The sequence below is a fragment of the Musca autumnalis genome, unplaced genomic scaffold, assembly GCF_047663935.1.
Source record: "Musca autumnalis isolate F117 unplaced genomic scaffold, ASM4766393v1 scaffold_3, whole genome shotgun sequence".
In the NCBI taxonomy this organism is placed as follows: Eukaryota; Metazoa; Arthropoda; class Insecta; order Diptera; family Muscidae; genus Musca; species Musca autumnalis.
This window is the reverse complement of record NW_027411866.1, coordinates 153,146,850-153,170,915: the sequence shown is the minus strand read 5'-3', so window position 1 is coordinate 153,170,915 and position 24,066 is coordinate 153,146,850. Positions and strand designations below refer to the sequence as shown.

The 24,066-nt window shown below is 34.7% G+C and overlaps 1 protein-coding gene across 1 annotated transcript in view; it reads right to left on the bottom strand.

Annotated features, from left to right (window-relative positions):
• Positions 1 to 24,066, bottom strand: part of LOC141397960 (probable cytochrome P450 313a4) — a 37,212-nt gene that overhangs the window by 10,004 nt on the left and 3,142 nt on the right. The gene's annotated exons all lie outside the window — the stretch shown is intronic.

The following is a 24,066-nucleotide window of genomic DNA, read 5'->3' as shown; positions in this document are numbered from 1 at the left end:
TTTCGGGGGGGGCCCAACTTGACCAAAAATCATAAAAAAAAACTAAATGTTGTGTAGCGTTACGTAAAGCTATTTAAAGGGGTTATGGCCACTTATAAGCATCAGAAAAGCCATTTGCATGCATTTTTTATAAGACATCTATTAGACCTAATGAAAAATCTTTCTGACATATGCCTGCCTATAAAACACTGTTTTTACTAAAGCAGTTTGCGGTAACCACTGTGGTTTGAAAAAGAATAAACCGATTAGCATATATTTTTGTTGGATCATTACGAACTTAATAATCTTTTCCATTATCGAAACGGAATTAAAAAAATCAATTTTTATACATTTTGAACAGTTAAAATCAAAATTTCGATTTTAACAAAAAAAGCACCGCTTTCAAAAGTGCCACTTCGAGGAAAATACGTTTTTAGTTTCTATGCTACATACAAAACACAATAAATGTTTCTCTTCGAAAGCTAATATCTCGGTAAATTTTTGTCCGATGGACTGGAAATTACACATGGGAAGTTTTTGCGGATTCTGAAACTACAAAATTCATAGATGAGAAAAATCAAAAAAGAAAAAAAATCGCCGGAGCGCTTTTTAAAAAAATCATTGTCCCAATTTGAACTTTAATATCTCATGGTAAAACCTACGAAAATACCGTAAAGGTCAATCTTGTAGAAAATTTTCATAGCTACAACATTTTCTTCAGAGTCATTTTGATAGGACTTGCGGTTTCTAAGTAAAATTGTGAAAACCTAAACAACCCCTAAAAATGTCAACTTGAATCGCGATTTATTTAAAAAACGCTCCGTCGATTTTTTTTTTGTTTTTTGATTTTTCTCCTCTATGAACATTGTAGTTTCAGAATCCGCAAAAACTTCCCAGGTGTAAGCATCACCGTGTAGTATATTTTGAATTGAAAATAGACAATATCGGGCCACGTTCGGTAAAGTCGTCATGTAAAATTTACGTCCCGTTTTTAGTATATTGAAGTTTTTAATCATACATGCCCACAAAGAATTGCCGTTGTCTTTGCTATAGCAAGATTTTTACTATTTCGATGATCTTAGCCGAATTTTTAAGAATATCGGCTGCCGTCGTCTTTGATATGTTTCCAAATGAAAACATTAAGAAAAACAGTTAACAGTTTTTGAGATATGGTGCGAAATCTATACAAATTATGGAATTCTTAGATATATTATAAAATTTAAGGCAATAAATGTAGTTTTTCCAGTTCATTATTTATCCAAATATTTTATTCTGACCCTTATCTACAAATTTGCTTCAGAGGTCAGAAAAAGATTTGCATTGGTTTCACAGATATAGCCCGGAGTTGTTTTAAAAAGTCAATATTTAACAATGTTTAGATGGGACCATAATATCAAAGCCCGATATGACTCAACACAACGCAACTAGGGCTTTCGTACTTTGGGTCTGTACTTTCAAAAAATCCTCACTTCAAATTGTTTGCACAAGATTACCTTAAAAATGTTGCACAGTGTTATTTACCGGGAGAGATAGAGTCTGATCATATTCTTTTCCGTTTAACTCCTTGAGGAGCATAGGGCCTCTAGAGTCTGATACCAGGATTATTTTTACTTTTAATATAATGTTAAAAAAGAAGCGTTATATTTTTTTCTTAATTGTACGATTAGAAGTTTTTGGACTCGATGACAAACACTTTGATGGACTTAGTTCTATATAGTTTTGACAAATAACAATCGATCCTTATTGAACCCCACTTTATTATTTGCTAATAATAAGCTAATTAATTTTAGAAATGGATCTTATTTTGAGATACACTCCTCTTGATAGTTACCGCGCCCATAAGCTATTTTAGTTGGTCACCGTAGTATTTAGAGCTTTGTCAGGAAGCATGAATTTGTCCACGAAAATAGTATATCGCTGTAAACAAGACTACAAAAAGTCCAAAGGATCCTTGAACAGTCTTTAAATTGCAGTTATGTTAGACTTGTATGAGGACCTGAAGATGTTGTCCAAACATATTCTCTTGGAACTTGATGTACCTACTTTTGGAATTAATTTTGCGAGTGGACCGAGATAGTCCATATTAGGTTCGATATGTGGAGTCTAAAATCATTATTTTGATGAGACCTATTTGTATACATAATCTCGTAAGCTTAAAGTCTGAAGCTACAAATATACTTCGGTGATGATAAGGAAAAAAATCAAGTGACGCACAAAAACTCATTTGTCTTCAATATTTTCTCATACTGTTTAGCAGCAAATTTGTCTAAAATCGAATAACAAAGTTTTGGCGATGGCAGTAAAACAAATATCTAATTGGCTTTCAAGATGTAGTCCACGAAGAACCGACCCTACATACGTTTTATCCAAAAGACATTTTTTCATATACTTCCATTCCCACAATACTGAACTCGTTATTTTTGTTTTTACAGGATGAGTTTTAAGTCGAGAGCTCTATTTAGTTCGAATATGAATAAACTTGGAGTATATTCATTAAGGAATTCGCATTTGATAGTGAAAAGATATGACATGAAGAAGTAATTCAGATTTCATTGGAAGTTTCTCTTAAAAACAGCATACAAATAAAAATGTTTAAAATACTTTCTTACAAAACTTGTTAATGATGTACATTTTTTGTTCAGAGACTTAAGAAAATAAAAGTTTTAATTTGAAATCTGCAAACATACAAACATTTTTATGAGAAAAACATATAATAACTAGTTACAGTAGCTTAACAAATTTTGTTCGACCAAACCATTTCGGGGGGGGCCCGGGCCCCCCGTGCCCCCCCCCTGCGTACGTCCCTGATTCATAATATAAAATAAGTAAGAAATTATCCAAATTTTGTGCCTATCAGATATTGTTTTTGTTTTTAATTTTTCGCTTATTATGTCAGGAAGTATAGACTTGCCCACAAATAAAAACATATCGTTTTTTTCAGAATCACATTCCAAAACACAGCCTAACAAGGATATATATGTATATACATTGGGCGTGACTGCCATTAGTCCAACCTTTGTACATAGTAGACTATATCGGTCGACTCCATAGTCTGGCTCCTTAGCCCGGGCTCCCATGCCCCCACCCCCCTTGCGCACGACCCTGATAACGGGAGTATATACACTTCCACACGGGCATAATGAGTCTCATCGAAATGATGGTTTTAGACTCCAAATATGTTTGGTCGAAATCCGTTGCAGATAATTATACCCTACACCACTATGTGGAAAGGGTATTATAAGTTTGTTTTGGTAAAAAATCATGTAACACCGCGAAATATTTGTCGGAGACCCCCCAATGTGGTATACCACTCTTCATATCTCGGCGAGATAAAGCGATTTTGAGATGTGTGTCCGTCCGTCCGTGTGTACGTCTGTCCATTATAAATTGTAATCAAACTCCAGGCCGCAATTATGGACCGATCGTCAAGAAATTTGGTATGGAGGTCGGTTTCACATCAGAATAGATCGCTATTTTAATTGGTGATGATCGTGAAATCTTCAGCGGGTGAAATGGACCAAAAACATAAATTTTTTCCGATTTTGTAGGTGCACCGTAGGTCGCAATAATTTTAAATAAGATAAGAGTATATGACAAAGAAAAAGCTTGCAATTTGAGATGGCGATCAGTTAATATTTAGAGGGTTAAATGGACCAAAACTTTTGTGTGAAAATTGTGAAAATTTTTAATATACAGCTTATATCTTTATTCCTGGAAGAGACATTCCGGGAAAGTAAGCTATACTTGGAAGAGGAACACTTGACCTTTCTATTGATGTCAATTGTGTTGGTGTACATGATAAGATAACAGAGTTACCGCCTAATATACCCTGTTATTTGTTTGTAGTGTAATCATAAACGCGCTAGAGGTCGCAATTATAGCTCAACTAGCAAATGCTCGCTACTTCGTATGCGGAAAGGAAAAAATATATATAAACAATATTTAATACGGGAATGGTGAATACTGGAGATTCTGTTGTACTAAGACCTATTTTATTACCAATATTTTTTCGATTGTAGTCAGAATTTACAAAACAAAAAAAAAAAACAAAAAACAAATTTGCCGTATCGCATCCCTACACAACTACCATATCGTCTGCTCCGTCGGAAAAGGTCGTAAGTCCCTCTCAATAAATTTTTCAGTAGGAAGAAAAAACATTCCAGCGCTTTCTGTATTAAAGATTTTATTATGGTGGTAAAGGCAGAATTCTTCGGTTATTTATTCCGCTTCAATGCATGTACTTTGTTTGATAAAATTCCGTCGCGTTTGGGAGATAATTGGATGACTTTGGACTTACGACCTTTTCCTTGTACAGTTTTGTATTTTTGTAGGGACTTACGACCTTTTCCTACAATTTACGGACGTTTTTAAAATAAAATATTTATACTTTACAAAACAATGTGGAAAGGGTATTATAAGTTTGGTTTGTCCAATATTCGTGTAACATCACGAAGTATTCGTCATATCTTGACGAGATAAAGCGATCTAGCAATGTGCGTCCGTCCATCCATTAACAATTGTAATAAAACTCCAAGCCTCAATTTCGGACCGATCGTCACGAAATTTTGTGGAGAGGTCGGTTTCCGACTAGAAGTGACCCCATTAGATGTTGGTTATGATCGAAAGGTGTGACATGGACCACATCCACAATTTTTTCCCGACTTTGTAGCTGTCCTGTAGGTCGCAGTAATATTCCGATCGGAGCGAAATAAGAATGATTTGACTTTAAGACAAAGAATAAGCTTGCAATTTAACATGGCGATGAGATAATTATTAGCGGATTTAATGGACCAAAACTTTTGGGTGAAATCTTATATAAGAGACAATGTATGTATGTTTGTATGTTCCGCATAGACTCAAAAATGGCTGAACCGATTTTTTTGAAAATTTCAGAGAATATAAGAAGAACAACCGAGGTGAAAATAGGCTTTATTTTTTTTTGAATTTCGGGCGGGCGGGGCAGGCCCTATTTTTTAAAAAAAGTTTTTTTGCAAATGTTATGAAAGTATCGGTCAGAAAATTAATTTGCGAGGCAACGGTTGTTGAATCTCCGACCCTAAAGTACTTATTCCGTGTAATTGTCAGATTATGCACAGGGATGTCCCATGATGGAAGTAGGCTATATATTTTGTTGAATTTCGTAGGAGCGGGTTACACCTGTGCCCTATTTTTTAAATGCTCTACATACACAAAACTTACGAACGATTCCGTTTCCCCAATCCTGGGTACATATTTTAGCAATAAGACCCGACCAGTCCCACGTTCTTAAATATGCTACAAATCAATGGAAATACCAGATGTTATGCATAACGAAGCTTTGGTCTTATTGGAAAGCAAGTGTTTAGATTAGAAGGCAACATATCGATAGCTATAGTTTCATCAGGTATATAAGATACATTATAAGAAGGTGGACACAGTTGGCATGCCTCAAGTCATCAGTTATTTGGCGGTATCTTAAAATTGCATATCGACACCAACATTTCTGAAGATTTTTATACCCTCCACCATAATATAGAAGGTATAATTAAATGTGTCATTCAGCTTGCAACATATCGATATATTCAGCGGAGACCCTATAAATGATATATATTCTTAATCAGAGTCTTTTGAAATTAAGACAGCTCGCAATTTTTAAGATAGATCTACGTGATTTGGTATAGAAGTTTCTATTACTTCTAGGATGTATAAAACTTTCTCCCATAAATTTGTCTATATAGGTCCACGCCTTCATATAGCCCCATAGAATTTCGGTATTTTGAAGGTTAGCCACATAGTTTTACCGAAATGGCTGAAAGGTGGTATTTAGTCTACTTCATAAACGAAGGTATAACAAGGAGGGTATAACAAGTTCGGCCTAGCCGAATTTAACGACGTTCTTACTTGTTACTGATAGTCACTTGCATATCCCAACTAATTTGCGATGCAAAAAATATAATTGACATAAGAAAAAGTAACATAAACTGTTTCAAGGACCAGCAACGTCCGGCTAATCTATATATATATAAAAAAGGATGATGTTAGTTACTACGCTTATAACTCAAGAACGGCTGAACAGATTTTGACAATTTGCACCTATTCGGAATCGTCTCATGACAGAAAAGGATAAAACCTAAAAAAAATCGCGAAAAACTGCGAAAAAATGCAAAAAATATTTTTAAAAAATTCAAATTTCCCATACATTTCTTTGGAGCTGTTATTGTTGATTATTTGGTCTTTGCACTTTTTGTCAGTTTTTAGCGATACCTATATATGCACAAACCAAAGACATAGAACTGTAAAGACTGGAAAAGATGCATAATGCACACATGTTTATGAAACAAAGTATATAAACATTTACCAACAACAGGGGTATGTTAATGATAAAACCCCCATTAAAGCGCAATTGTAGGAAAGGAACAAGTTGGACTCAGGATTGTATTTCATGGCAGTTTCCAGTTTATTGAGTATGAACTTAGCGGTTAAAATCGCCTGAAATGGCTAACTACTCAACAGAATGTTGTTATGATATCGTAACCACAGAGCTTAACTCCATCTATTGACAAATGTTAAAAATTGAGTTTTCCAATCTTAATGTATTTACATCTTTGCACAAACTGTATGTGACATTTCATATTTCAGTTTTGTCAACATTTGAAAGTTCTAAATAATTATTTTATTTACTGCAATAAATTTGACTTGAATTGAAATTGTTTTAAAAGAAATACAAAAATTTAATTATAAATAATTATTAGCGATGTGGCGTGCAATCATTTTTGGAGGATTATCTGAAATACTAGATACATTTCAGTGTAAATGACATTTAAAACTGTGAGTAACGACAAAAAAATTATTTTTATATACATACATACAGGCATACATACACCCAGTTGTTCGGGTAACTAGGGAATAACTAGCAATTTTGCTGGCTACTGGTAAACACCCCTAGTTACCGCCCAATCTACTCGCAATGTTATAGACTGGTGAATTTAACATGGGGATGTCATAGGAAGGGGTCTATTGCCCCCTCACTGCATTACCAGTAACCAGGCAATTCGATAGTCTTGGAAAGTCAATTGTTCCTTCATTGCATTACCAGTAACCAGGCAATTGGATAGTCTTGGGAAACTCAATTGTCCCTTCATTGCATTACCAGTAACCAGTTAAATCGATAGTTAGAAATGATAGCCAAATTCACTAGTATGTTTTGATCAGCTAAATGTGTAAATGCTTAACGTGTAAAGGATATTATATCAGTTTAAAAAATATAATTATAACAGTTAATCTGTATATGCGCTAACCACGCTTTTAATTACATAACGTGTATATACATACATACATATATCACAAAGGACAATTTAATGTTAATCTTTTGATTCTTGTTATTGAAACTTGTGTGTGAATCCATGAACTAGAACTGTATATTTGGTCCTGGGAATGTTCATCTCAAGTGTCCTTCAGATAATTCAGAAGTACCTGAAATAAAATGTACAAAATGTAATGAGATAAAAAAAAAATCTATTGTCGCAAAAATATCGATACTTACCAAATATTCTTCTGTTCTTCACGTTTGTTGTACGAATCTTTATTTAACAACAACTTTTTGCACATCAAAGCATCAAAATACGTCTTTTATAAATTCAGAAAAAAATTAAATTAAATTAAATTAAATTGACATTTTTTCTATTTTGTTTTCAAAAAGAGAAATAATAATTTTGAAAAGAGATTACAAGAGAAAAACATTGTTGATTACACTATCCATCGGTAGTCTATAAAATATTCAATAGGTTACACTCCGCATTACCAGTAACTAGTGAATTAACATGGTAGGCAGGGAAGCCCATTTCCAGTGACAAAAGCAGACTATATGCTATTTTGTGTGCCATTTTTGGGTGTAAAGTAACTAGGATCAATGAGTAACTAGTTACATAACTATGTCAATGTAGACAATTGCTATTTCTTGAACAACTGGGCATATGTACATATGTATGTAGTTGTGATATTTTTTCACGCATTACAGCGCCTCGAGAAAATTCGAATAAAGTCTATCGAAGTGTTCAAATGGCGAGATTTTGGGCATTAAAATATAAAAATCTGCAAACAAGGAAGAAAACCAAACACGAATTTTTGGTACATTAATCCACAAAAATATGAAATATCGGACCTTATTATTATATATGGAAACGTGCAGGAAAGTTTTTACCTCTACCGAAGATTATATGCCTGTTCGATAACTTTGCAAGTAAAAAGTTTTTGCAAGTTCTTGCAACTACTTGCAAGACTTCTCAATTCTCTTTTACTGAACGAGTTTGTTATCGAACAGCATTTTGTAAAAGTTTGTGCAAATTTGTACAAACTTTTGGGTTATCGTACAGACCTTATGTATCGCATTATATCCGTTTGCTTTGCCTAGCGAGGCCACCACCAAAATAGTAAAAATGGCGGTAAGTTTAACCATTATCATTTTAGCCATTTCGGTTGGATAATGTTGGTGAAATGTTCAAAATACCAAAAAACAGTTCTATGGAGACTATAGCAAGGCGCGGACCTATACCAACAACTGTCTTCAGGAATATTGTGTATTTTTTCCCCAACGAAGACTACATACTGGATCGTATCCACTGCTGCAGATTGACGCAGCTAAAATCATAAAAATACCGAAAAGCGTTCTATAGCGATTATCTGGCGTCAATTTTAACAAGTGACCTGCACAGACCAATTTCTGAAGAGAAGTTTTGTAGCAATCACGAAGATTAAACCGTCATTTCGGTGTAATAATGAGGCTCAAACCTTCAAAATATCGAAAAACGGGAGGTACCAATCCATGGGTGCTATATCAAAACGTGGACCTGCACTGACACATTTTTGGGAAAGGTTTTGTAGCATCAACGAAAATTAAATAACAAAGGGCTATATCAAAACGTGAACTGGTATAAGTAATTTTCAATCCCAAGTAAAAAACCAACGTACCAAATTATAAAGTTCTATCTATGGAATTTTATGATATCCGACTAATATTTCGATGTGTTACCAACCAAATGGCAATTTATTTATAGGGTAGGGTATAACAAATACCTAAAATATGACGGTATCCTCCATTCTATTGTACGTATATAAAATGTGTACCTATACTGAATTTTTTTGCAAGATAGTTATATATCCCAATGCGAGCTTTACTTTCGTTTCAAATAACGGACGGAGAGTGTTAAATAAACCCATTTTTTAACCTGAACAAATGTATAAATTTCGTTCCCTTCCTAATTTTTTTAATAATTTCACCTCAAAGAAAAAGTATCCCATCACATATGTTCTGACCATAATTTCTATTTATAATAGCTTTCATTTCGTAGGGTTCAGTACATTCTACATCGTCTTAAATATTTAAAAACAAAGAATCGATTCCCATGTTCATGAGGTAGCTATCTAAAAGAATATATGTATGTTTAAACTTCCATGCGTGTCTGCGAGACGAAGTTCGCCGGGTCTTCTAGTATTTAATATAAAACATGACACGTTGTACTTACGATCTTGTATTTTTGCCTTAATACCTTTTCCTTCAATTAAATTTCATGATTATTTCCGTTAATGCACGTGGTTTTTAGCTACATTGTAATCCCAAATAGTGTCATTTTTAGTCTTCCCAAGTTTTTCTGCCCCAACTTCCTGCATCTTTTGTTTTTGTCTGCAAACCATGTGAATCTTCAGCATGTAATGTCTTCTTCGTTTAGGAAGTTTATCATCAGAGCTTTCAGAATCACCGTGAAAACCATAGGGAACTAGACCCATGACACCATCGTCTAATTCCATTCCAAATTCATACTGCTCTTTGTTAGCAAAATCATGGTTTTTGCTAGTTTAATAACATTTCAATCAATTATTATTTTAGAATCATTTAATAATATAAACATTGCACTTACCCGTCCGTTAGAAGGTATTACTTTATTAAATTCAGAATACAAACTAATCTCGTTATGTGAATAAATGTCCCTAGAGAAACCACAAATTACCAGTTGATAAAGTTAAGTAAGATATACGACAGTAAAAATTTTGATTTTTTTTTAAATTTGTCAATATATGAGGTATTTGAACAAATACAGCATCCCAATTTGTATCAATGAAAAGGCCAGAAGTCCATCTTTCATAATCAGTTCGCTTATAGGGGAAAATAGATTTCAAATGTAAATTTTCGTTCCAATATAGAATTTATCACATTTTTGTTCAAAAGTTCGGTCCACAGGCTCCGCCAAATATCATCCGATTATCATCCAAAGGTGTAGGCTAGTTCTTTACATTGTACCCCAACTATGGATGACATTAAACATTATATCTGAACTACATTAGCTGTAGTATTCTTTTAAAGTATACATTTTCCTGTGGACTTACGACCTTTTCGTACTCAAATTTGTACGTTTTGTGGACTTACGACCTTTTCCGACAAGGGCAAAACATATAGAAAAACGCGACATACTACAATTTTCTTTGTATCATACAACGTGTTTTGACTTGTACTATAATCCTGTAACAAAAACTCGACTTCCAAAAAAAGTGGACTTACGACCTTTTCCGACGGAGCAGACGATATTTTTTATATCTAATTTCCAAAACTACGTATCATATTGCAAATTTTAGATTTGACTCCTGGTTTTAACCCTTCACTAACACAGCATTCCCTTCCAGTACGAATTTCCAAACACTAAACTTTATTTCACCCTTCACAACAACAATCCCGCACATTTACAATGCAAGGTTCTAGCTTTAGCGGTTTCGCCCAGAACCCGAATAGGTCCGTTAAACTTTCGGCATTCAAAATGGTCATGAAAATCCACGTTTTCGTATATCCCCATATAACGGTACCTCTCGACTTAGTGTATTTTAAAAGAAGAACAAATCTATATTGTTCAAATTTCTTTACATTTGGACCTTGAATACTCAGAGGATATAAAAGTTTAATTTAAAAAATGTCCACTTCAATCCACGTTTATTAGAAGAGATATTTTGAAGATTTAGAGTATTTTGAAGATCTTAGGCACATTTTCCAACTGAAATTCGGAATTTGTGGCATGAAAGGTTAGAAAAACTTTTTTACAAAAAATTTTACTTAATGTGCACGGGTATGTCCACCGTATATAACGGAAAATTTTTTGGAGGCATTTCAATTTAGGTTTTTTTAATATCAGGGGGTAAATATCTTCTTGTTAATAAAATTGTTGCATTGGATCACGTTTTCAAGTTAACATACCAAAGCGGTCAGAACAAAAACATTTTTGAAAAGATACTTCACGTTTGACTACTTAATTTCAGTACACTATTTAGAAACGCCTTGGCGTTAACATCAAATCAATGGAACAATATTCAGTACAATTTTTCAAACTCAGAACTTTGTCTCTAATTTTAGAGTGATCTTCATAACAAATATTTTTCCATTTCGTATTTTTTGTACAAATAGCATATTTCCAAATTATATAATCCCAGCTTTGTTTCTACACCCAACACCAAATTTAGTACCTTAACTGTTTACACAGTGCCAAAATGGTTTTGGTACCAACATGTTACCCAACTTTTCGTACACATAGGTAAACGTTTCAAAAATTACTTCCTTATATTCAACTTATATCCTAACCCCAATTCACTTTTCCAGCTTTATCCGTTCCTCTGAAACTCATTATAGTACTATTTAGCACTTTTTGTATAAATAAGTACGAATTTTCAAAACCTCCTCCCTACCTCCACTCTAAACACCAATTGCTAATATAGTACCGAATTTCAAAATTCCAGTTCTACCCTTTACAAAGTCACAAATTGTACAAAATTCTATACCATATAGCAAATACCAAAAGGTACCAAATTTTGTACCATGTAGCACTTTTCGTATACGAATTTCCAAAATGTACTTTCATATCTCAGCTCTATCCGTTCACCTAAACCCAATTTATGGCCAACGTAGTTGCATTTAGCACTTTTCTATAAGTACGAATTTCCAAAACTACCTCAATCCTGTACTCCAACAGTACTCTGTTCACGCAAATACAAATTGTGCTTCGTACACATTAGTACGATTTTCTAAAGCTACCTCCATATCTCAATTCTATATTCCAACAACAATCTTAATTCCAAATTTCAGGATTCCAGCTCTTTAAATCCAAATCCAAATCATACTAAACTCACTACCATTTAGGACTTTTCGACCTTTGGTACTTCTTTCTTACTCTTCATCAGTGACCCCCATTCCAAATTTCAGGATTCCGGCCCTATTCGTTAACCCATATCCAAATTGTACTAAATTTAGTACCATTTAGTACTTTTCGTACACTTATAGTTCGAATTCCAAAAACTTTCATTTTTACTCTTCATCAGTGATCCTCATTCCAACTTTCAGGATTCCAGCTCTATCCGTTCACCCAAATCAAAATTGTACTAAATTTTGTACCATTTAGTACAATTCGTGCACTTATAGTTCAAATTTCCAAAAACCTTTCTTTGTAACTCTCCACAATTGACCCTAATTTAAAATTTCAGGATTCCAGCTCTATCCGTTCACACAAATCCAAATTGTACTAAATTTAGTACTTTTCGAACACATAAATACGAATTTCCAAAATCACCCTCATGTCTCAATCCTACACTTCAACAGTAATCTTAATTCCAAATTTCAGGATTCCAGCTCTATCCGTTCAACCAAAATCCAAATTGTACTAAATTTAGTACCATTTAGTAATTGTCGTACACAAAAGTACGATTTTCCAAAACCAACCTCATTTCTCAATTCTACACTTTAAAAGTAATCTTAATTCCAAATTTCAGGATTCCAGCTCTATCCGTTCACCCAAATCCAAATTGTACTAAATTTAGTACCACTTAGTACTTTTCGTACACATTAGTAGATTTTCCAAAACCATTTAATTACATCAACTCCACTTCCCAACCTTGATTTCCATACCAAATTCCATGATTCTAGCTATATCCGTTCAAAATACACAATTGGTACTAAATTTTGTAAGTTTTAGTACTTTTCGTACACTTAGAGGTTGAATTTCCAAAAACCCTTTGGTACATCTTTCTAGATCTCCATCAGTTACACTCGTTCCAAATTTCAGAATTCTAGCTCTTACCGTTTGCCTAATACAAAGGGTACCATATTTAGTACATTTTAGTACTTTTCGTACACTTCTGGGTCGAATTTCCAAAAACCCAACCTTATCTCACCCCTACACACCAACAGCATCCTACACCCAAAATTTCAACTTTCTAGCTTCAGCGGTTTCGTCTGGGCGGTGATGAATCAGTCAGTCAGTCAGTCAGTCAGTAAGTGAATACCTCACCTCACTGCTCTTTTATATATATAGATAATCACGAAGTTTTGCACGTTGTAAGAGTTTAGGTAGAGGAAGATGCTTACAATTTTGGATAATGATCTGATATTGTTTAGCGGGTGTAATGGACCATTATTTTTGTATGAAAAAAAAAAAAAAACAAAAAAAATATGTTTGGTCTATATTTTATTTCCTTTAGGGCATATACCGGCAAAGTAGACTACATATGAAAATAGAACTACTGATCTTAATATATAACTACTGCTTAATATATAATAGGTTTTGTGTAGAGAACCACATTTTCCCATTCTCAGTTTTTGCATTATTGCAAATTACATGCTGCCCTTATGTTTTAATTGTCCAATTGGATTTTTATACATACATTGCAGCATGGGTCGCTTTGCCACCTTTTTTCAAAACGATTCCCCAGCCAGGCAAAATCAAATTTTCAACGGTTGCAAAATATCCTTCGGTAAGGTTTGCGACATTTTCTGTGTATTTCAGTAATGTAAAACTACTCTACAAGTTATGTCTTAGGACATGCCGTTCGGACTCGGAGATAAGATGTGGGTTCCATATCATTGAGCGTTGTCCCTTTTGGGATGTTTGTGAAACAATTATTATGTTATTATTTAAGCTTGGTGTGATACGGTACCAGAATCCACAATTTTTTTTCTTACAATAAGTTTATTTGTTCCATAAAGAAATTTTGATATGTGGAAAGCTAATTCCCAGGGGTAAAGGTGTAGGGTATTACATGGTCGGCCCCGTCCAAATATAGCTTTGGCTTACTTGTTTTGAGTTGCTTTAGCAATGTATGTACGTCCATCTGTCTGGCTGGCTTGAGCGCACGATAACTAGAACGTATCAACCGATTCGATCCGAAATTTGGTCTTCGTAATATTTTGATCAAACTTAGTATAGTTGGAAGATAAGCCATATCGGTCCACTGCTTCAGGGTGCATCCCCCACAAAAGTTAAAAACTTTTAGCTAAAATGGTACGCATTACATCTGTTGAACGGAGAAACCTATTTTGTCCAAACTTTGATTTTCCTAATATTTTGCCCAAATGTAGTTTGTTAACCCTAGCGCATCACTAGGGTACCTTACCCAAAATTTATCTGTTCGAAAATCCTTTGGAAAATTACACCGATGCTCCTCATTGTGGTGCTGTTAACAGCGTAGGCAAGTCTATGCTTCTGTCAAGAAGCGGTCCTAAACCCCTAAGTTATGCGTTACAAGCTAAAATGATTCCCAAAATAACATCTAATTCTTCCTTAAAGTACCTCCTCCGCATCACTTGGGAGCTTTAATCCAAATATATACATATAATACCAATATATATTTTTGGAAAGGAATTTTGGTTGCGTAGCCGGTATTCGATATCATGACACAATTACCAAGGTATGGTAACATTTTCAATATTTTATGTAAAAACTTTCTTTATGTTGTTGGAGAAATTACAACAAAAATAATTTTTTTATAAAGGGATTTCCTTTCATATTCAAACACCTGGTTTGATACCACTACCTTGGTAATTGTGCCATGGTCCATATATGGAAATTTCAACTCACACATCTGTCGGCAAAGCAGACTGATACTTTTTCTTTTGTTATTAGGGAATTCCATACTTTTCGATATAATAGGGCTCTCCCATGTTATAACTCATTGCATAGAATTGCTATGGTTGACTTTTATGCAACAAAACTGTTTTTGAAGAAAACATAAAACGACTAATGTAATAATTATTTTAGAATTAAGTGAAATTAAGATGCTCATAGACTAAGATGAATAAATATCAGCCAATAAAGAAGTTGAATCTATTGGTTGAAATAAAGAAATAATGACCAAAAAGTTCCAAAATAGGTATCTCTGAGTGAAATCGGACAATATTTCAAGATGAGGTTTTTGATTTCCTTTATTTTTTGCTGTGGTGATGCTGCTGATTAGCAAAAAATGTTAGTATATTTTCAGACTTTTATTACTAACGGTTCCAGAGATATCGCGCCTTGAAAAAGTCAAATTCGGTAAAAACTACATGCAAAGAAATACTCCTAACTTCTTTAATATTGGTCCAATTTGAAAAAATCTTTTTTGTATGTTTTGTTGTTTTATCAGCTATTAAATAAAAAATAGAAAAAAAAAATGCACAGTGAGCTTGGATGCTATTTTTGCGATTTAATATTTAAAATCATTTTTTAAAGATGTTCGACCTCTTCGATTTTCTTTAAATTTTTTGTATTAAACTACGTTCAATTACAAAAATTTTAAGTCCTATGTGGTAATGGGGTTCGGACGATTACTATTTTTTCTGAATTTTTTAAAATTTGTCAATTCAATTTTTCCTGCAATATTTATTTTTTTTATTAAAAAAATTAAAAGTTTCATTTATAAATATTTGTTTTGATTTTATACTTATGAATTTATCTCAAAGATCTTAAAACTGCGTCATTTTTCGATTTTGAAAATGCATTAGCGAAAATTCCATTAAAGCCCACTGTGCATTTTTTGTAATTGAACGTAATTTAATACAAAACCAGTAAGGAAAGGATCAAAGTTGGGCGGGGCCGACTACATGATACCCTACACCACTGTGAATATGTAAAATATATATCGGAGCTATATCCAAATCTGAAATGTAGTATTGTGATTCCAACAATTGGGTTTTGTTAAATCCAAAATTAGTTTTTGTCAACTGGACAATAGTTCTCTCTTTTCTTCGACAATGTTATCTCTTCTCTCGCTATTCGATGCCGTGTTGAAAAAAACAATTATGGTGAGTTTTGTTTGTATGACATGATGCCATTACCTTTGTTTTTGTGTGTATGTATACCAACAATGAGACTCTTGTTTTTATTTGTTTCTGTTTTGTTTCATTCTTCTATCTTCATAGTGCTTTGAGGTTTGGTGTTATACCCGGAGTTTGTTATGATGTTTAATTATTCCTTATGTTGTGGTGGGTGCTTGTGGCTTTTTGTTTGTCTTTGTTGTCAGCCAATGCAGCAAACCATGTATTGTGTTCATCAATGATTGCAATATTATACGCGACATTTATATCCAAGTTATGTGAAAAGTGCATATGAGAAGTATATACACTCAAATCAAAAATTTCTGGGCTGGTTTTCTGGGTTGACAATACTTTTTGTAAACAAAATTAGATTATGATAGTTCCTACAATCGGTATTGTTAACGATTTTTACAATATTGCGGAAATTCGAAAGTTGTTTTTGTTTTCTATGTTTGGAACAAAAGATGGTATTTTTGGATTTGAATTACAATGTTTGAACAAAAAAAAAAAACCATTTTTGGAACCAAAACAGATATTTTCGTTCCAACAAAAGCGAAAAATATTTTTTCTCTGCGTGTGGTGCATCAAATACCTGAAATCGGGCGACTGTATATATGGGAGCTATATCCAAATCTGAACCGATTTTCACCAAAAGCAATAGCGTTCTTCCTATGGCTAAAAAATGTGTTGTGCCCAATTTTCAGCTGAATCGGACAAAAAATGCGACCTGTACGTTGCGAACAAAAATACATGGACAGACGGTTGGACATGCATAAATCGACTCAGAAAGTGATTATATGTATATCCCCAAAAGGAACTATGGGTCTATTTCGTTTCCTTTTGTATGCTACATACAAATGCACAAAGACATAATACCCCTTACCACAGTCTGGTGTAGGGTATAAAAATTTAAAGAAAATCGAAGGGGTCGAACATCCTTAAAAATTGATTTTTAATATTAAATCGCGAAAATAGCATCCAAGCCCACTGCGCAAATTTGTTTGCTATTTTTTATTTAATAGCTGATAAAACAACAACACATACGAAAAAAGATTTTTTTTAAAGTGGACCAATATTAAAGAAGTTATGAGCATTTCTTTGCATGTAGTTTTTACAGAATTTGACTTTTTCAAGAATTTGACTTTTTCTGGAACTGTTAGACAAAAAAAATCTGAAAATATACTAAAATGTTTTGCTAATCAGCAAATCAAAATCAAAAACCACATCTTGAATAAGTGTCCGATTTCACTCAGAAATCCCCATATGTATGGTGACAGCTCCAAACATGTTTTTTCAACGCTTCAACAACATCTTCTGGCGACAAAAATCGATGATTACGCCTTTATAGTCATTGAAGATCAGTGCGCACAAAGTGCGCACAAATTTTCCGAAATTTTTTTAACTTTTGTGGGGAAGGTACCTGAAGGAGAGGACCGATATGGTTTATCTTCGAACTTAAACTATGTTGGACCGAATCGGCAGAGTTATCTTGCGCTCCAACCACCTCACACGGTGTCATAAGGTTTTTTGAAAATTTCATGCTATTTCCTCAGGAAGTATGGACTTGCTTCTAATAAAGCAGTGTATACAAGTTGCTAAAATAAAAACCAAAGCGATTCGAGAGATGGCCCTAAACTGAACTCTTCCGAAATTTTGTGTGGGAGGTGCCCGAAGGAGTGGACACATTGAGTCCATATTGAAATTTTATCTAAGTCTATTACACATTTCAGGATGTGCACTTTGGACCAAATCGGTTACTCTCTTAAAGAGTTATCGTGCGCACAAATTTTCCGAACATTTTCGAACTTTTGTGTGGGTTGTACCGGAAGGAGTGGATCGATATGGCCCATCTTCGAACTTAAGCTAAGTTTGGACAAAATATTACGAAGGCCAAATCTTGGACTAAATCGGTTCCCGTTCGTGAGTTATCGTGCGCACCAGCCAGCCAGCCAGCCAGACAGACGGACGGACATTGATCAATCGACTCCAAATTGACTGAAACACATCTCGTCGAAACATACTTGGGGCCTAAAACCATTATTTCAATGAGGCACATTTTGCCCGTATGAAAGTGTATATATCCTCGTTGGCATAAATGCTGAGGGTATAAAAACCATAGTAGGGTTTTGTCCTGTCAGATCCAGTTCGGATTTTATGGCCTCATCTAAACCGGACTAAATCTAGACTTTTATGAATTTATCAGGCCTTTATCTCAGAAACGAATAGGAATTTGGCCTTGCTGTCTTAAGCAATATTGTAGCCCTAAACTAGTAGAACTTATCTTTTGAAAAAACCACATACGAAAAACTCCACCTAGGCCATCTAAATCTATAAAATATAGAAAATTTTACATAATTGCTGAAAATCTGGTCAGCATCGGCAAAACTATTGGGAGTTGAACTAAGTAACCTTTTGCAAAAATCTTCCACCTAAAGTTCTCAACAATTCTTTAGAGCATTCTGAAACTCTAAAATGCTTACTTCATGTTGTTTCAGCGGTATTTTGCATCAAATCTTTTACAACATGTATTCCAAACACAGTTCACACCAACAGTTTATTCTCGCATTTCGGATTTCACTACATTATTGACATTTTTATTAAATCGTCGTTGAAAAATTTACTGAATACAACGGCATAGAGACATTTTACAACAATAACATGTTCTGAAGCAGGGACGTACGCAGGGGGGGCACGGGGGGCCCGGGCCCCCCCCTTCGAAATGGTTTGGTCCGACAAAATTTTTTGAGCTACTTTAACAAATTATTACGATTTTTTCTCTAAAATAATTTTTGTATTTGAAATTTCAAATGAAATCTGATATTGTTCTGAAGGTTCTGTACTGAAAATGTACTTTATCAACAAGTTGTCTGAAGAAATATTGATTTTTTTTTTGTTTGAAAACTCTCTTTGAAAGAAACTTCCAGTAAAACTGAATTCCTCCCTTATGACATGGCTGTGTTTTGGAATTCGTATTCAAGAGATTACAAATTCATTATTGTGCGGATTAGAAGTACATAAAATGAAGTGCCTATTGGACAATATGTACGACATATCAAGGGGTTTCCGTGGAGTATATCTCGAAAACCAATTAGCAAATTAATATACTGCCTGTATCAAAATTTTGTATTCCTATTTTATATTAACTTATTGCTAAATAGTGGGAGAAAATAATGGAGAAAAATGTATTGTTTTGCATCATAAAGTGATGAAATCTGCTATAAATAGCATGCCCATCTGAATTTTTTCCTATCAGTAACAAATTCGTAGCTGAAAGCAACCGTAAACGAAATTAATGCCCAAACTTTGGTTATTTGGTATTGTATTAAAATCTGCTGTTATTTGTATTGTATATAACGGTGCTCTTGAATCAACTTAAAACGAATGAAGCTTACACCTGGGTTTATAGATGAAAAAAATAAAACAAGTGAGCAAAGGCTATAGTCGGGACGGGGCCGACCATGTGATACCCTACACCACTACCCCTGTGCATAAGCTTTTCACTGGTAAACATTTCTTTTAGGGAATATAAACCGACTACCACCAAAAATAATATGCCTCTTTGTCTCTGGGACCCCCATAAGCAACCAAAAACCAAAATCCAATCAAAATTACGACCTGTACCTTGATTGCAAAAAATGGAAGAATTGGATGCATTACCGACTATTGTGGTATCTCCCTTGTTTGACCACCTTCGCCAACCTGCTTTACACCAATGTAAAGGTAATATTTTCTTCTTCCATTGACAGGCTTTGCCCTTACTAGAAGCCAATATATTCACAAAGAATAAAACTTTGAATTTGTCTCCAAATGAGTTTTTCCCCATTCCGACCCCTAAATATTATCCGACTATTACCAAAATCAATAGGCTTCTTCCTATGTGGGACCCGCATCAACTCCCAAAAAATTCGTGACGATCCGATCAAAATTGCTACCTGTAGCGTGATTACAAACAAATCGGGAAATGGGATGCAGTACCGACTATTGCGCTGTCCCTGTTGTTTGAGCAGCTACGACAACCTCCTTTACATCGTTGTAAAGGTGATATTTTCTAATTTCCTTGCCAGGTTTTGCTTTTGATATACCTCTTAAAGAAACAGAGATATTGGCTTTGAAATAAAACGTAAACCTTTTCTCTAAATAAGTTTTTGCCCATTCCGACCCCTGAATATTATCCGACCATCATTAAAATCAGTAGGCTTCTTCCTCTGTGGGACCGCCATTAACCCCTAAAATTTCGTGACGATCCGATCAAAATTGCGACCTGTGGCGTGATTACAAAAAAATCGGAAAATGGGATGCATTATCGACTATTGCCATATCTCTGCTATTTGACCACCTATGACAACCTAATTTACATCGTTGTAAAGGTGATATTTTCTACTTTCCTTGCCAGATTTTGCTTTTGATATACCTCTTAAAGAATCAGAGATATTGGCTTTGAAATAAAATGTTGACTTTTCTCCAAATAAGTTTTTGCTCATTCCGACCCCTGAATATTATCCGACCACCATTAAAATCAGTAGGCTTCTTCCTCTGTGGGACCTCCATTAACCCCTAAAATTTCGTGACGATCCGATCAAAATTGCGACCTGTGGCGTCATTACAAAAAAATCGGAAAATGGGATGCATTATCGACTATTGCCATATCTCTGCTATATGACCACCTATGACAACCTAATTTACATCGTTGTAAAGGTGATGTTTTCTACTTTCCTTGCCAGATTTTGCTTTTGATATACCTCTTAAAGAATCAGAGATATTGGCTTTGAAATAAAATGTTGATTTTTCTCCAAATAAGTGTTTGCCCATTCCGACCCCTAAATATTATCCGACCATCACCAAAATCAATATGCTTCTTCATCTGTGAGACCCCCATTAACCCTCGAATTTTCGTGACGATCCGATCAAAATTGCGATCTGTAGCGTGATTTCCAAAAATATAGAAAAATGGGATGTATTACCGACTATTGCGATATCTCCGTTATTTGGTTACCTACGCCGACCTAGTTTGCATCATTGTAAAGACGGGATCTTCTACTTTCATAGTCAGGCTTTGCTTTGGGGTTTTATTTGCTACTATTGCGATATCTTCGTTGTTTGATCACCCACGAGCACCTACTTTACATCATTTCTGCTTTCATTGTCAGGTTTTGCTTTTGGTATACCCCATATAGAAGCTGAGATATTGGCTTTGGAAAAAAACTTTGTCTTTTTATCCACCTAAGTTTTTTGCCCTTTCTGACCCCTAAATATTATTCGACCACCACCAAAATCAATAGGCTTCTTCCCCTCCGGGACCCTCATCAACATACAAAATTTCGTGACGATCCGATCAAAATTGCGACCTGTAGCGTGATTACAAGGTTTAGATGGACAGACGGACAGACGGACAGACGGACAGACGGACGGACGGACGGACTGACGGACGGACACACATAGCCAGATCGACTCAGCTCGTCGAGACATTCATTTTGGTATATATAAGTATGGGTCTACGACCATTATTTCGATGCGTTACAAACTTTTTGGCCAAAACCAACTTATAATACCCTCTCCACATAGTGGTGTAGGGTATAAAAAACGCATTTTTAGGGTTTTTCAGGTTTTGGCCATTTTTCTGGAAAACCACAAGCCCTATCCAAATGGAAATAAAGAAAATGTTGTAGCAGTGAAAATTTTTGTTCTTTTATGATATTTTCCAACGTTTTACTATTTTTGAGATATAGAAATTCAAGTTGGGACAATTCACTGACTGTATCGTCTCCTTATAAAACAATGTCCTGACAGCAATTTCCCAACTTAAACTTATATATCTCAAAAATGGTACAACCGAGGAGCCAATTTTCAAAGCTACACCATTTTCCTTAGCCCCATTTCGATAGGACTTGCAGTTTTCAAGCAAAGTCGCGAAAACCTAAAAATGTGAACTTTGACCGCGATTTATTTAAAAATCCCTCCAGCGATTTTTTTTGTTTTGGATTTTTCTCGTCTATGAATATTGCTGTTTCAGAATCCGCACGAACTTCCCGGTTTAACGTTGGTTCAAGAGCACCGTGATATTGTACCCTCAGCTGTTAGGCTAATGATAAAAATGTAACCCGCGTTACAATTTGGAGTCGATTTATCCCAGTTCGTCCGTCCGTCAGTCTGTATGGCTCGAGCGCATTATAACTCTCGAACAGATCAAAAGATTTTGTCCAAAAATGGATATTTTGTTCAAACTTCCTTTGGACACTTCCCCAGCCAGACTTCAAAATGTTTCCCTAAAATCGCGAGCAAAGTCGTTTTTTTCGAGACCTTCGATTTTTTTGAGGGCTTGTTTACAGCGATATTGTATTTTTTGTGGGTGAGTCAATGCTTATATCAGTATTGGTCCAAAAGCTGTAAATCTTACGCCGACCAAATTAAAATTAGGCCCACTTCCAAAATGGACGGTATCAGTCGATTCTTTCAGGTATCGTCTGCACAAAAATTCAACACTTTTGCGCTTTCATCGAAGTCACATTTTTGATCAATCAACAACAATCGAGAAGTTGTACACCCCAAATATTTCGAAGTTATTGTCGGAAAGTTTATACGTCCAAGAAAGGAGACGAAATTCTGAAACTTCCTTGGTATACAATTTACAGAACAAAAATTGGCTATGTATCCCGTATTCGATCTGTCTATATATACTCGTAAAAGTCTCAACTCACATATGCTGAGGGTATATCAAACCCGACTGTTACTTTTTCTTGTTTTTCAGAAATCAAAAGTTATGCATTTTTATAAGTTTGCCTCCGCTGTGCTGACAGAAGTGATTGGTTGTTGGAAACCATTGATGTATCAGATGGAGTTTTTCGACTCAACCTTTTTTTTCAGGATTTAGCTAAAATTTTTTTGCAAAGTTTCAAACAGTACTACGAGTTGGATTCGGAGTCAATGAGTCGTAGATTGCACAGCCCAGCTCCTGATATTTTTTTAATGTAACTTTCTGAATGTTTAGTTGGATTTCATTGACTCTATCACTTCTGGTAAAATAGTAAAGCTTTGGTGTTTTTATGCACTTAAAGAATGTTATTTTCTTACAATGATACAAAACGTTTTTAATGGCACTGAAATTAGTGTGTTATATATGGTAATATTCAAAAATGTTTTACAATCGTTGAAGTTGAGGTTCACCATTTAATAAGTCGCGTACTGTCAATATATTTTATACAATATGAATATATTTATATTAATTGAAGTGTTTTAGCTGGGGTCGCATAAAATGAACCATAACAAATAATTTATGTGGAAGCTGTGTTGGTGGTAATACTCGTATTAAAAAATGGGTAAAAATGTGTTGAAGTTTACAAGTTTTTTTTGTGTTCTTTCTTGATTTCTGGTCAAACCACGGAAAATTCAGACCTGAGATCAAAGAAAGAATGGAAGAATACCCCTTGGGCAACATGGTTCTAATGTATGACTTTTCGATATATACACTGCATCCACCTAAAATCGATGCTGACATTTTGAAGTTTTGAAATATGGTTTTTTTGAATATTTCTTATAATTGGAAGGCGCAACCAGATAAATACCCAAACTATTTATTGGATTGCAGAACTCGTGATTCCACGTCGTTTGATGTATATCTCATGAGTGTGCTTCATACAGTTCCCTAGTAATAGGATTCCAAAGTCGAAATTTTGGTGCGTAAATTTTCTTTAAAAACCTATTTTTTGGCTACAACTGTGACTCAGGTACCCTTGAACCCCGCGTGATTTTAGTTTTTTTATGCGCAAGATCTAACGAACCCTCCCGCTTTGAAATCCATCCACTATAACGGCGGTTATAGACACCTTGAAAGTAGGAAATTCTGCAAAATTATATTTTGATGATTCCGCGCATTGAACCTCGATTTTCTTTGGTTATTTTTACATAAATGTAATCCTTTATACGCGATTATATTATTTTCCAAACCCGGAAAATCGCTACATATTGAAAGAGATGCACTCGCTGTATCTGAAAAGCGCATGCGCCTTAACTAAATT